The sequence below is a fragment of the Tachypleus tridentatus genome, chromosome 3 (genome assembly GCF_004210375.1).
Source record: "Tachypleus tridentatus isolate NWPU-2018 chromosome 3, ASM421037v1, whole genome shotgun sequence".
Taxonomy (NCBI): Eukaryota; Metazoa; Arthropoda; class Merostomata; order Xiphosura; family Limulidae; genus Tachypleus; species Tachypleus tridentatus.
In genome coordinates this window covers 38530205-38546146 of record NC_134827.1, presented here as the reverse complement: position 1 = coordinate 38546146, position 15942 = coordinate 38530205, and the positions used below count along the sequence as shown (strand labels likewise).

General features: G+C 37.1%; 1 pseudogene across 1 annotated transcript in view; it reads left to right on the top strand.

Annotated features, from left to right (window-relative positions):
* Positions 1 to 15942, top strand: part of LOC143246714 (cell adhesion molecule Dscam1-like) — a 116627-nt pseudogene that overhangs the window by 80418 nt on the left and 20267 nt on the right. The window contains exons 8-17 of the transcript XR_013026105.1: positions 312 to 719; positions 1654 to 1815; positions 3281 to 3565; positions 6030 to 6149; positions 7759 to 7932; positions 11813 to 11960; positions 12114 to 12262; positions 12644 to 12775; positions 13239 to 13406; positions 15430 to 15500. The product of XR_013026105.1 is annotated as a cell adhesion molecule Dscam1-like (transcript). The remainder of the gene's footprint in view (positions 1 to 311; positions 720 to 1653; positions 1816 to 3280; positions 3566 to 6029; positions 6150 to 7758; positions 7933 to 11812; positions 11961 to 12113; positions 12263 to 12643; positions 12776 to 13238; positions 13407 to 15429; positions 15501 to 15942) is intronic.

Sequence of the window (15942 nt, the reverse complement as noted above, 5' to 3'; positions counted from 1 at the left end):
ACTGGTAACAATAAACTGTTAGTTTAATAACGTGTGATCTTTGTTCTATAGTGTCTCGCAACGCATCACTAGAAGTGTATTGTTTGTTATCACACATCATCATAAGTAAGGTATTAACAACATTATCATAGAATCGTTATCTTTCACCCTATTATAATAGGTAGTGATTTAATAGGAAACATTTGCTTATGTAGTTGTAACAGTCTTATGTAGTTTTGATTCATAAAAGGAAAAATTGATTATGTAGTTTTGATTTATAGAAAGGAACATTTGATTATGTAGTTTTGACAGTCTTATTTGGAACCTTCCAGACATTGCCCCAACATTCAAGGAAACCTTCAAGTCTATAACAGTTGAGCCTGGATCAACTCTCTCTCTGAAGTGTGTATCTTCCGGAAACCCCCTTCCAGAAGTGCGTTGGGTTTTGGACGACTACCCCATACCCGGACACCTCCGATTCTCCATCGGAGACTACGTGAGTTCAAAAGCTCAAGTTATAAGCTACGTTAATGTGACACACATCCGAGTCGAAGATGGAGGCTACTACAAGTGCCAGGCTTCTAATGACGTTGGTACCGTTTGGAACCGAGAAAAGATAAACGTGATTGGTCCACCGTTCGTCCGGCCGATGCAGAACATGACGGCTGTAGAAGGAAGGACATTTAACACGAGATGTCCCGCTGCTGGCTATCCTATAGAAGAAATTCGCTGGCAACACAGTGAGTCCATCAAACTCTTCCTAAACAAATTAATATCCAGTCACTATTTTGTGAGATTTATAATGAATTTCCGATTAATTTAAAAACCTCTTTTAGAATATAATTATCAAAGAATGTCTGTCTACCAATCTGTTAGGCCCGGCATGGCCAAGCGTATTAAAGCGTTCGACTCGTAATCCGAGGATCACGGGATCGAATCCCGGTCGCACCAAATATGCTCGCACTTTCAGCCGTGGGAGCGTTATAATGTAACAGTCAATCCCACTATTCGTTGGTAAAGAGTAGCCCAAGAGTTGGCGGTGGATGGTGATGACTAGCTGCCTTCCCTCTAGTCTTACACTGCTAAATTAGGGACGGCTAGCACAGATAGCCCTCGAGTAGCTTTGCGAGAAATTCAAAAATAAAACAAACCAATCTGTTTTAGAAGAATATTACCCACTCACGCGCTGATTTTAAAATGGCGTTACTCAATACAACGCTGCTTCTAGGAAACCATTATCTATTACAAGGATATTTTTAAAAGGAAGTTCTCTGTTATTACGATGCATCTTTAATAAATTTATCTTATATTAGTCCTAATTTATAATTATCCATTATCATGTTGCATTGAGAAAACAATTATCACCAATTGGATGAGAGCTCTCCAGTGATGGTGTTTACTGCAATGTTAATTAACAAATATTTATTTTAATAGAACCAGCAGACTCGTCTCATTTGTGTAAGCATGTGGTTTCAAATATTCGACTGCATTTATATTGTGTGAACGTCACTCTGGAATATTGTTTGTTTTATAAGTACAATATATCCAATTATCAATAGTATTTAGAAATGTTTAACAAACTATTGTTTATATTATATATTACAACCTGCTGCTTCATCGACAGTAATTAGAAATGTTCGGCGAGATTTTGATATATGTTTCGATATATTGCAGATGGCAGGAGAATTCCTTATAATCATCGCCAGAGGGCGTTCAACAACGGCACTCTTATCATCCGGGACGTGGAACAACGTAGTGACGAGGGGGAGTACTCGTGCGTAGCACGAAACAGGAAGGGTCAACGTGGTCATAGTAAAATGTTTCTCGACGTACTGAGTATGTGTTATAACCATCGACAGATGTTTTGAATCCAATTACAACTTTTAGTTTAATAGTCTAAAGGAATGCTTTAAGTTGACCACATTTACTCAACTGTTTATTTTAATTGAATCAGTTTTAGTTAAAAGAAAAATCCTAGCTTTTAAGTTTCTCTTGTATACTGATATTTTTGTTATTTTCTAACAGAATTAACACTTTGTGAAATACATTTTTAATTAAATAGATTTTAAAAGTACGAGAGAAAATGTATCATGAACAATTCGTGTACGAAATGCCAAACCATCTCTATAATTCATTTTGTCACTGAGTTCTATCGGTCTCCGGGTATTCTAGCCCTTGTCCGTAACCCAGGAAAAATGAATGTAAAGAATAAAACTTCATGCTATGTTGAAGTGAATAACATTTTAATATCCAAGTTTCTAAACCCAGTAGTATTATTTTAATTTTAACACGCTAGTTCCCCAGTATCTTCTTAAGTATTGGATTCCCAGTCGAGTTAGCTTGTGACGTCATTGGCGGTAAGGAGATAACAACCTAAAACGTTACAGACACCATTAGAGTAGCTATCGTTAATCGATTTCGTCATTAAATTACGAGTTAAGAGATTAATCACTCGCCTCTCCCAAAACAATCTCTAGGAATTTAATTAATAATTACATCCACTAATATAAATGATCTTTCTTTATCCTAGAGTTAACACTCGAAATTAAATTTCTTTAATAGGGACAACAGAATTGCAGGAAATTCAAATAATCAAACAATTGGAAGGTATTGGCGGATGTTTGTGACATATTTACGTATACCAGAATCAAATTTCGCCGGCTTTGAGACATGGCGTTTCGTTGTGATATGTTTGGGTCAGTTTTCTAAGACCAAACTCTTCGCCTGTAGATCAAAATCACTCTTCTAATTGGCTAATTGACTCTTCCAACAGTCCTCTCACATCCCTTTAACCAGATATTTCTTGCAACAAAACTGTAACTATTACATCTTATTCTGTCTTCCAACATCACTCTAATTATTGTTTTCTTTCCTTTTGTTATGATAGGAACCATCCCAGCTTTCTTCACATTCCACCCTGTTTGTCACTGAATCTTTTACCCCCGATCTTCGCTTCATTTTCACCTTTAGATTACCTCTTCAATGAATTGTTTAGCATCCTAAATGTATACACAGCCTGTTATTATTTCTTACATAAGTGTTTTATTGTTCGTCTTACTATGTTAACAACCTCTTTTACCTGTTTACCAAACGCTTCTGTCATTAATGCTTTTAACATTATTTGTTTTACATTCTTTTCGTGTAACTTAGAATGTTAGTTTACCCATAGTGCAAGGTTAAAACTTGTTATATTTTGTCAGAACCAGACCCGAGTCCTTGTAATTTTCAGTGGTTCTATTATTTCTCATTGCACGTGTCACTAGCCTGTTTATAACCCTAACTATTCATTTCTTCACCACAGTTCCTCCTGTCATTGAGCCGTTTATTATCCAAACTGGATTAGAAGAAGGATCTCGGTCTAAAATCCTCTGTTCCGTTACCAAAGGAGACACTCCGATTCGAATCTCATGGTTGAAGGATGGAAAAACCATCCCATCGCACTTGGAAGTCACTGAGTCTACGATTGACGAGTTTTCCACATTCCTGAAGTTCCACCGACTTCAACTGAGGCACAGCGGTAATTACACGTGTGTAGCCGAAAACATGGCTGAGTCAACAAATTACACTGCACCAATGGTAATTTATGGTACGGTCTAAATTATTATATAAGTTGAGAATTTTATTTATTTAAAAATATGCTGATCTATAATAAGGATAAAACAAACAGACAACAGATTAGAGAGTTACTTTTGAACTATCATTTTAGAAAACACACACACACACACACATACACGGAGTCTGTGATTTTCGTCAGATAAAAATAAGTCACTTCGAGTCATATTCCACAGAACCTGAGTGGGGGGGGAAGGGCGTATGAATACCTACATTTTCATCAGATCGTTACGTGCCCCTTCCAATGGGGAACAGAACTTGGTGTATAATAGCGGTGAACATGACATACAAGGTACCTCAATCGTCGGTGTCCACTCTTACCACTAGTTAAAATGTCTTCCACTACCTGTGTCTCGAGCTTCATCGTTAGAGTGGCAACTGAGAAAATTTTTATAAATGTTTGGTTTGTTTCTTTGAATTTCGCGAAAACCTACACGAGGGCTATTTGAGCTAGTCGTCCCTAATTCAACAGTGTAAGACTAGAAAGAAGGCAGCTAGACATCACCACCCACCGCCAACACTTCGGCTACTCTTTTACCAACGAATAGTGCGATTGGCTGGCATATTATGACGCCCCCGCGACTCAAAGGGCGAGCATTTTTGGTATCACGAGGATTTTAACCCCCGATCGTTGGATTACGAGAGCTGCTTTACATTATTACTAACCCTGACAGCGAGCTGCTTCACATTATTATTATTATCCCTGACAGCGAGCTGCTTTACATTATTACTAACCCTGACAGCGAGCTGCTTCATATTATTTTTATCCCTGACAGCGAGCTGCTTCACATTATTATTAACCCTAACATTCTGTGTTTTATATATATATATATAAAACTTAAGTTTGACTGGTGGATCTGGGGTAGACATACTTTACTTAGAGTTTGCCTGCTGGATATGTTTTTGTTTTGTTTTTATTTCACAGCAAAGTTATAGGAGAGCTATCTACGCTATCCGCTTCTAATTTATGAGTAAAATTCTATAGGAAAGGTAATTAACAATCACCTTCACCGCCAAAACTTGAGATACTCTTTTGTGGACGAATAGTGTTATTGAAGAACAAATCCGAGCATAGCTTATTCTGAAGCCCAACTTGTGAATTTGTGTGGAACCAACGTTTTGATGTAGGAGTATAGTACCATTCTTCTTTTGTTGTAGTGGGAGGACCAAGTTTAGTTTGTTTTTGAATTTCACGCAAAGCTACTCGAGGGCTATCTGCGCTAGCAGCCCTTAATTTAGCAATGTAAGACTAGAGGGAAGGCAGCTAGTCATCATCACTTCGCCAACTCTTAGGCTACTCTTTTACCAACGAATAGTCGGATCGACCGAACATTATAACGCCCTCACGGCTGGGAGGGCGAAAATGTTTGGCGCGACGGGGATGCGAACCCGCGACCCTCTGATTAGGCGTCGCACTCCTTAACACGCTTGGCCATGCTGGGCCCCAAGTTTAATCCATCTTGAGACAACAAATTAAACAGTTCCTTGTAAAACATGTTTACACCAGGCTACTTTCACATTTATATATGTTGTAAGTATAAAAACACCAGAAAGGTTTTCACTTTCAAGAAAGATATACTCCCTTACATTGCTACGACTGACGTAGAAATAAACTTGTGCAATTTCACGGTTAATAGATCGAGTAACTATGATATATCTAGGTAATAAAATAATCATTTGTTACTTCAATAATACATCTAGCTAATAAAAATATTTATTTATTACATAAGTGACATATCTAGGTAATAATAGAATCATTGTTGTATCAATAATACATCTAGGTTTATAAAACAATCATTGTTGTATCAATAATACATCTAGCTAATAAAAATATTTATTTATTACATAAGTGACATATCTAGGTAATAATAGAATCATTGTTGTATCAATAATACATCTAGGTTTATAAAACAATCATTGTTGTATCAATAATACATCTAAGGTTATAAAACAATCATTGTTGTATCAATAATACATCTAAGGTTATAAAACAATCATTGTTGTATCAATAATACATCTAAGGTTATAAAACAATCATTGTTGTGTCGATAATACATCTAGGTTTATAAAACAATCATTGTTGTGTCGATAATACATCTAGGTTTATAAAACAACCATTGTTGTGTCGATAATACATCTAGGTTTATAAAACAACCATTGTTGTGTCGATAATACATCTAGGTTTATAAAACAACCATTGTTGTGTCGATAATACATCTAGGTTTATAAAACAACCATTGTTGTGTCGATAATACATCTAGGTTTATAAAACAACCATTGTTGTGTCGATAATACATCTAGGTTTATAAAACAACCATTGTTGTATCGATAATACATCTAGGTAATAAAAACGTTTTGTGTATAACATTTCATCTGTTACTTGAATGACAAAATAGATCCGACTATTGTTTAACATGTATTTCTACTTTCTACCGCAGCTCCCCCTAGATGGATCAGTGAACCTACTGATACTTCGGCAATCTTAAATAATGACGTCATCATCAACTGTCAAGCTGAAGGATTCCCTCAACCGGCAATTACCTGGAAGAGGCTAAAAGGTAGTCAATATTCCATATATTACACTAGTGGAATAATAAAACAAGGGTTTTATTAATATCAGTATCAGAGTTAGTTTCGTTAAGTGCCTGGACTATTTTTAGAAATACTTTTTATGTTGCTGCAACAGTTAAAAGTTTTATACGTTATTAAGCACAAAGCTATGCAATGAACTAACTGTATTGTGGGAATTGGAGCCTCGAAACTCAATTTTTAGTTATAACCCTCAGACTTAACGCTGAGCCACCAGGGAATACCCTAAAGAGAGATTAGAGTCGTTTCTCTCCTGCATTTTATCTCGTTGTTCAAAACACATATCAGGTTCTTTGTAAATCATAAATTTTGTGGCTTCATGAAGATCAATAATCGATATCATTTTCCAATAATCTTATCCCAATGTTCCTCTCAGCTTTATCACATTTTAAAAGTTTGCTTAGACTTATCTTCACGATGGCTCAGAAGTAGCTTGAGAATTTATGTCGCTAAAATTGGAGGTTCGATCCTAAAAGTGGGCAAACTGGAGATAAACCATTATGCTAGTTTCAATGAAAATTATATCCGAAATTAAGCTGAGTGTATCTTTTAGACGGAGCTGTTAGCAGGTGGCCAACAAATATCGTTACAGTCATGTTAGGGTTAGCATGTTTTCTAACGAGGAAAGATTTTTATTTCGTGAAATGTAAGAACATTTCGAAAATAAAAATTGCAACTGGTCAGTTAGTTGTTGTTAACCTACATAATACGTTACACTGCACAACAAAGTGTTTGCTTCTTGAACACTGTTGGGTGTTCCTTATTGATTTTTTGGCTGCTGATCACGAAAATCACATCAAATTGCCCATCACGTACCGTTTCATTGAAACCTTTAGTTTTGCTACAATGGAAAAATTATATCAGGGCAACTGGAATCCGTCAATGCTTGCTGACTACTGTTGGACACTGCAATGTGATGCACCGGACATTGAATACAAACGAAAATCAGGACCAAAACACTTTTAATTATATTGAACTTAATAGCGTATTAGAAACATAAACGCAATACGTTATTGCCGGTAAACAGTTAACTGTCTATTTCTCAGAGTTCCTGCGTGATGAAGCAAAACCAAAACTATATTTGTGCATACCCACCAGGTACCTGTCACAATCAGCAAAAACGTTTCAGGAAGCAAAACGTTTCAAAACGATTGTTGTACAGTGTTATTTGTGTCGTGTTCACTGAGGGTAATTGAAATATAGGGCTAACGTTATAATTGTTTAAACATTCTACACGTGCATATTTGAATGAAGGGGGTGTGGAATTATTGTATATTTTCATAAATATGGAAAACCGCTTATCAGGAGATACGTATTTTAAGACTTGTAGGAATATATCAGTCACGTGTTGTAAGAAATGGGATAATAGTCACTTCTTGCAATAATTAGGTAAAAATATTAATTACGTGTTAAAATAAACTGGTTAATATCAGTCACGTGTTCCAAGTCTGATTAAAATGTTTCACAAAACATGTTACTGACGTCAAACAAATTGGAAGATGGAATAACAACATGTGCCTATAGAATAGTAATGTTTAGCCGTTTAAGTGAATGATTCAGTTTCCTTATTCTATTCAGGGTCAATGTCCAGCGAATATGTTTCATTACGTACCAACGCGCACATAAACGTCATGGCCAACGGCTCTCTGTCCATTCGGAAGGTAGAAAGAAGCGACGCTGGTATGTATATGTGTCAGGCAGCCAATGAAATAGGATCTGGACTCAGCACAGTAATAGAGTTGCATGTCAAGGGTGAGTTCACATATTTATTGACATCGATTTGTATGTCTTCAAAATCTTAAATTTGTTTAAATTCCATGCGAATAAATTTGCTGAGCACACTAGCGCCATCTCTAGTGATTTTGGCAACTTTGACAGCTGGTTTTATTTTTTAGCTCCAATTGTTTTGATGTCACTGCTGAATACCTTGTTTAGCGGATCGTCACTTGAATTATAAATCTAACGACAATAACCTTAACACTGTCATGAGAGAAGTGGATCTCTGTGTGATATTTAATCAAACTCCAAAGCCATCCAAGCAATGTGTTGTTGGTAGTTTAGGATTTCAGGTTGTACCTACAGAAATGTTGAATACAAGTCTAAATATAGCTATAATTTCATTGTAAACGTCACTGGTTAGGCTTCATTTCAAGTACTGTGTTCAGTGTTGGATATTGTAACTAAAGAAGGATACTGTATTACAAGAAAGTCTACTATGATGATATCTGAGGTGAAGGGTTTGTCATACAAACAAAGAGTTGGATCTCTGAAATTATTTTATCTTCACAAAATGGTTAGGATGACGTGACTGAAGAACATAGTGTTCATACATCATGTTTCTGATCATATGTAAGAATAGTAGGACAAGGGAACACAATGGAAAATTCGTGTAAATACAAGCAATGGAAAATTCGCCTTCGGTTAAAACTGGATGTTTGGTCTTCTGATGACCATGGACACCAACCTTCTGATGTACCACAGGGACAGCTACAGATGTAGAGGAATCAGTACATTTATGTTAGTCTAAAGATGTGAATGTATTACAGTTTAACGAACAAACCCAAAATGTGTTTCTAAAGAGAAGCTTACGATTTAACATTGAATAAACACCAACCTTCTGATGTACCACAGAGACAGCTGACACCAACCTTCTGATGTACCACAGAGACAGCTGACACCAACCTTCTGATGTACCACAGAGACAGCTGACATCAACCTTCTGATGTACCACAGAGACAGCTGACACCAACCTTCTGATGTACCACAGAGACAGCTGACACCAACCTTCTGATGTACCACAGAGACAGCTGACACCAACCTTCTGATGTACCACAGAGACAGCTGACACCAACCTTCTGATGTACCACAGAGACAGCTGACACCAACCTTCTGATGTACCACAGAGACAGCTGACACCAACCTTCTGATGTATCACAAAGACAGCTGACACCAACCTTCTGATGTACCACAGAGACAGCTGACACCAACCTTCTGATGTACCACAGAGACAGCTGACACCAACCTTCTGATGTACCACAGAGACAGCTGACACCAACCTTCTGATGTACCACAGAGACAGCTGACACCAACCTTCTGATGTACCACAGAGACAGCTGACACCAACCTTCTAATCTATCACAGAGACAGCTGACACCAACCTTCTAATCTATCACAGAGACCACTACACACTTCAGTATGTCGGTACTACGGACCACTACACACTTCAGTATGTCGGTACTACGGACCACTACACACTTCAGTATGTCGGTACTACGGACCACTACACACTTCAGTATGTCGGTACTACGGACCACTACACACTTCAGTATGTCGGTACTACGGACCACTACACACTTCAGTATGTCGGTACTACGGACCACTACACACTCGCGTATTCGGTTCTTCAATACTTCGCCACTATTAACCAGTACACACTGGCGTATTTTGTTCTGTAGTATTTCAACATTATCAACCAGTACACACTGGTGTATTTTGTTCTGTAGTATTTCAACATTATTAACCAGTACACACTGGTGTATTTTGTTCTGTAGTATTTCAACATTATCAACCAGTACACACTGGCGTATTTTGTTCTGTAGTATTTCAGCATTATCAACCAGTACACTGGTGTATTTTTTGTTCTGTAGTATTTCAACATTATCAACCAGTACACACTGGTGTGTTTTTGTTCTGTAGTATTTCAACATTATCAACCAGTACACACTGGTTGTATTTTGTTCTGTAGTATTTCAACATTATCAACCAGTACACACTGGCGTATTTTGTTCTGTGAGTATTTCAGGCATTATTAACCAGTACACACTGGCGTATTTTGTTCTGTGAGTATTTCAACATTATTAACCAGGTACACACTGGTTGTATTTTGTTCTGTAGTATTTCAACATTATCAACCAGTACAAACTGGTTGTATTTTGTTCTGTGTATTTCAACATTATCAACCAGGTACACACTGGTTATTTTTGTTCTGTAGTATTTCAACATTATTAACCAGTACACACTGGTGTATTTTGTTCTGTAGTATTTCAACATTATCAACCAGTACACACTGGTGTATTTTGTTCTGTAGTATTTCAACATTATTAACCAGTACACACTGGTGTATTTTGTTCTGTAGTATTTCAACATTATTAACCAGTACACACTTTTCGGTACATCTGTTGGTTTATTATTTCATAGACTGTAGTTGTATATTATCTATTTTTTATATGTAGTCCTTGTTTCTACAATGAATTTAATAACTTCTTGTTTGTATTTTCACCAAGTTCATTTGTATCTCTGTTAATAATACCTGTACTGTCTAGTTCCTGAATCTGTTGTCTGTCTACACTCTGCACTTGTACTGTCTAGTTTCTGAACCTGTTGTCTGTCTACACTCTGCACTTGTACTGTCTAGTTTCTGAACCTGTTGTCTGTCTACACTCTGCACTTGTACTGTCTGGTTCCTGGACCTGTTGTCTGTCTACACTCTGCACTTGTACTGTCTAGTTCCTGAACCTGTTGTCTGTCTACACTCTGCACTTGTACTGTCTAGTTCCTGAACCTGTTGTCTGTCTACACTCTACACTTGTACTGTCTAGTTCCTGAACCTGTTGTCTGTCTACACTCTACACTTGTACTGTCTGGTTCTGAACCTGTTGTCTGGTACACTCTACGCTTGTTCTGTCTGGTTCTGAACCTGTTGTCTGTCTACACTCTGCACTTGTACTGTCTGGTTCCTGAACCTGTTGTCTGTCTACACTCTACACTTGTTCTGTCTGGTTCCTGAACCTGTTGTCTGTCTACACTCTGCACTTGTTCTGTCTGGTTCCTGACTGTTGTCTGTTCTACACCTGTTGTCTGTCTACACTCTGTTCTTCTGTCTGGTTCCTGAACCTGTTGTCTGTCTGCACTCTACACTTGTTCTGTCTAGTTCCTGAACCTGTTGTCTGTCTGCACTCTACACTTGTACTGTCTAGTTCCTGAACCTGTTGTCTGTCTACACTCTACACTTGTTCTGTCTAGTTCCTGAACCTGTTGTCTGCCTACACTCTGCACTTGTTCTGTCTAGTTCCTGAACCTGTTGTCTGCCTACACTCTACGCTTGTACTGTCTATTTCCTGAACCTGTTGTCTGTCTACACTCTACACTTGTTCTGTCTAGTTCCTGAACCTGTTGTCTGCCTACACTCTGCGCTTGTACTGTCTAGTTCCTGAACCTGTTGTCTGCCTACACTCTACGCTTGTACTGTCTAGTTCCTGAACCTGTTGTCTGTCTACACTCTACGCTTGTACTGTCTGGTTCCTGGACCTACACTCTACGCTTGTACTGTCCAGTTCCTGGATCTGTTGTCTGTCTGCACTCTACGCTTGTACTGTCCAGTTCCTGGATCTGTTGTCTGTCTGCACTCTACGCTTGTACTGTCCAGTTCCTGGATCTGTTGTCTGTCTGCACTCTACGCTTGTACTGTCTAGTTCCTGAATCTGTTGTCTGTCTGCACTCTACGCTTGTACTGTCTAGTTCCTGAATCTGTTGTCTGTCTACACTCTACGCTTGTGTTGTCCAGTTTCTGAATATGTTGTCTGTCTACACTCTACACTTGTAACAAGTAACAGTAAGTTTCTTCTAAATTTAGTACCTGCTTACTTCCCAACTAAGTTTAAAGCTGAAACAATCCGGAAAGGTCAACTTCTCCAGGTTACATGTCAGTTATTTGGAGATCATCCCTTGACAGTCCAGTGGAAGAAAGATGGAGAACATTTAGATTTCAGATTCGACAAGAGGTGAGATTATAAAATTAATGAAGTTAATATTTTTGTGAGATATTTCCAGAAGCTCACTTAAACCTATGTTTCTTTGACTTGTTGAGTAGCCTGAATTATTTTATTCAACAAGTTAAAATAAACACTCAAACTTGAAGCGATTTCCCACTTTAGATATGACATCACCCAAACGTTAACTGACGATGGAATGATGTCACAGCTTCAGGTCCAATCAGCAGATAGGAGAGATTCCTCGTTATTTACCTGCGTGGGTTCCAATAACTTTGGAAGAGACGAAATGAATATTCAGATAATTGTGCAAGGTAATTTTATGTGTTTTACTTAAAATAACCGTGTGTTTTTAAAAAATAACCGTGTGTTTTACTTAAAATAACCGTGTGTTTTACTTAAAATAACCGTGTGTTTTATAATAAACCGTGTGTTTTACTTAAAATAACATTAAAATAACCGTGTGTTTTACTTACCGTGTAAAAATCGCCGTGTGTAAGTAATAAACATTTTTATATTTAAAATAGCCATGTGTAAATAATCTAAAACAATATGATATGAATGTTACTTTTGTAGATATCTATATAACAACCAGGTTATGCTGGAGTCAGCAAATTCTCAGTGATTTACTGACATATATTTCAATGTAATACAAAACAAACTGAGATAGGGTTCATTTTCTTTTTTCCCGCTAGAACCTCCGGATAGGCCGTCTAAGATCACCGTGTCTCAGATAGAAAGTAGAAAACTGACATTATCCTGGTCACCTCCATACTCTGGAAACAGTCCAATCACAAGTTATGTACTAATATACTGTAAAGAAGGAGGTAAGAAAGGTGAATGGGTGGACAGTCAGATATGAATGTTTGTGTTTTTAACAATAATTAAATAACAAACGCAGCAACATACCGAATTAGTGTGAAATTATAAATAAACCTTGTAAAATATTTAGCTAATCAAATATACCGTTCTTCCGTTTTTACTGATATATATTAGAATGTCTTGTTTCCTCAGTTGGATAGTCCAACAAACAGTTAAAAGACATTCTCAGCCGTAAACAATAATATCTCACGATTTACAGCCATATTAGGGCAAAGTAATCGCTATAATAAAACCATAAAAGCAAAACATAAACATTTTGATATTAGTACATTAATAAAAATAACATAACATGATTTATTCGGTGAGAAATATTAACATTTATACAACTTGCCAATATGACTTTTAATGCCAATTAATTCTGGTTTATCATCAGGAGAAGAAATTTTAAATTGTTTGTAACTTTTCCAGAAACAGACGAAAAGGGCCGGAAAAAACTGGTTATTCAGGCTCCAGATACAAAAGCCGTAGTCGAAGGACTCCTGCCGGCCACGAGGTATTACTTCCAACTGCTGGCCGAGAATCTCATGGGCCGTAGTGAGTTCAGTGAGGAGTTCAAGGCCAACACAGACATAGAAGGTATGTAACGGACTGCCACGTGGGAGAGGCTAAACCAATACTTTAATACAGACCAACCTTAACACATAAGTAGTTTAAAGAGACAGTTAGGTTAATTAATTGAACACGGTTATTGTCCCTACAGAATCTCATGAATGTCCCTATACCGTTTAATGAACCCTCACCGACACGGCCCGGCGGTTAAGGTACTCGAACCGTAATCTGATGGTCGCAGGTTCGAATCCCTGTTGCACCAAACAAGCTCGCTCTTTAAGCCGTGGGGGCGTTATAATGTGACGTCCAATCCCACTATTTGTTGGTAATAATTAGCAGAAGAGTTGGCGGTGGATGGTGATGACTAGATGCCTTCTCTCTTGTTTTACACTGCTAAATTATGTGAGGCTAACGCAGATAGCCCTCGTGTAGCTTTGCGCGAAATTCACAAAACAAGCAAACAAACAAACCTACCGACGTGGGTCATGTTCCTGTCATCTCGTTTGTTGAATTTTTATATGAATATGTTTGGTATCAAATTGTAGATTATAATTCAAATTTTGATATATACATAAATTAATTTGTTAATTTAGAACTAAATGGTAAAACCACACACCAAAATATCGACTTTTGTGTACCATGTAATATGTTGAACGCAGCACTGGTTCTAATTATATGTTTGTGATGCTCAAATACAAAGTCTATACTTTCTTACAGATTGGGAACTCATATTACCGATATTAAGAAGCTAGAATATAAACAAAAAACTTGTTTATTTATTTGATGAGAAATCGCTACACTTACTGACTCAAACTTCTTTCAATTTTTGGAAACACTAACGGTCTATGACATGTGAGTAACCAATCGGAAGCTAGAATGTTCCCTCACTGGCTTTGTCAGCCTTCTTGAAGCGTTTGGGCGGCAAACATCTTCATGCTACAATTGAAGCAGTCAGGCTAGATTTTAGTGAGCTCAAAATTTTACATTTTTTTACAAATACAGATCAGTTAAAAAGTTTGATAACTTATAATGAAATTATATTTTTATTGTTACAATAATTTATGATGTTTAGTTTATTTCAAAATGTATATATCACCATTAAAAAAACACAAAGTTTCATATCCTCCAGATGCGAAATTTGTTAAGGCTTAGCAAGCAGTAAGCGAGAACTAAGTTGGTTATCCGAAAAGATGATTTTTTGCTTTACTTTGTTCACTGTTCTATGTTTTAAGAACTTATTTCTTAATAGTGTTAACCTATATGCATATAGAATATAATAATTGAAGTGTCTGTGTTTTACAAAACGCCAGTCCACTAACCCTTTGACTACAGTTACTTTAAACACACGCGGAATTTTCGCCAGCTATACATTGTACACGACATTCAACTGCCATAGGCGGACCGTGCCCAATATGACGAATAAGTAGCCAAAGGTTTAATTATCTTTCCTAAAAGGTATAATTATTGCCTCTACAGAACTTCCTGAGCGCCCGTAAATTTTTTAATGAATCATTTAATGAGCGTCCTTACGTTCTTTTTGAAATTGTAACGGTATTAAGGTCCTTTTATCCTATTCTGCCAGATTTACCGTGTTTTCAGTCGTCAATAACTGGTTGTGGTCGTCTTTCCGTCGTTTAAAACATTATTTACTGTTTACTCATCTCACACTTGTTTACCCAAACTGCCTCACTTCCTGTTTACTTCTATAACTGTTATTAAAACAGTCTTCTTTATCAGTTTGTTGTTTGTAACAGGACTTTCCATATACTCTCTTATCACATGACTAACCCTCTAACTCGTCACTGATATGAAACCATCATCTTAGAGTAGCCCAAGAGTAGACGGAAGGTGCTTCTGACTGGATGTTTTCCCTTCTAGTCTCTTAGTAGTAAATAAAGGACGGCTAAACGCAGATAACGGTCGTCTAATTCGGCGTGAAGTTAAAACAAATCAACTCAAACCGTCATCACAGTTTAGCTTTATTTATGACAAACCATTACAAACAATGGGACAGTTTTCAAAGTAATCTTTGTTATTCTTCTTCTTACAGTACCTGGTGGTCCTCCTCAAGAGGTGGAAGCGGAACCTTTAGGATCACATCTGGTGAAAGTCACGTGGAAGGTATTTAAAGCACAGCTTCCACTTATTATACATAATATAATTCAATGTTTTCTAACCTTCACTCTATATCAGGTAACAATCTTTCTAAGGCTTCATTCAGTTCATACTGGAATCTTATTACCAATAAACGTTTCTTCCCTCTATAAACTTGTGTCGGTATTGTACTAGTACTATTGTTACTTCCCATTTAAACTTGTGTTGGTATTGTATTAGTGCTATTGTTACCTCCCATTTAAACTTGTGTTGGTATTGCACTAGTAGTATTGTTACCTCCCATTTAAACTTGTGTTGGTATTACTAGTGCCACTGTTACTTCCCATTTAAACTTGTGTTGGTATTGTACTAGTAGTATTGTTACCTCCCATTTAAACTTGTGTTGGTATTGTACTAGTACTATTGTTACCTCCCATTTAAACTTGTGTTGGTATTACTAGTGCTACTG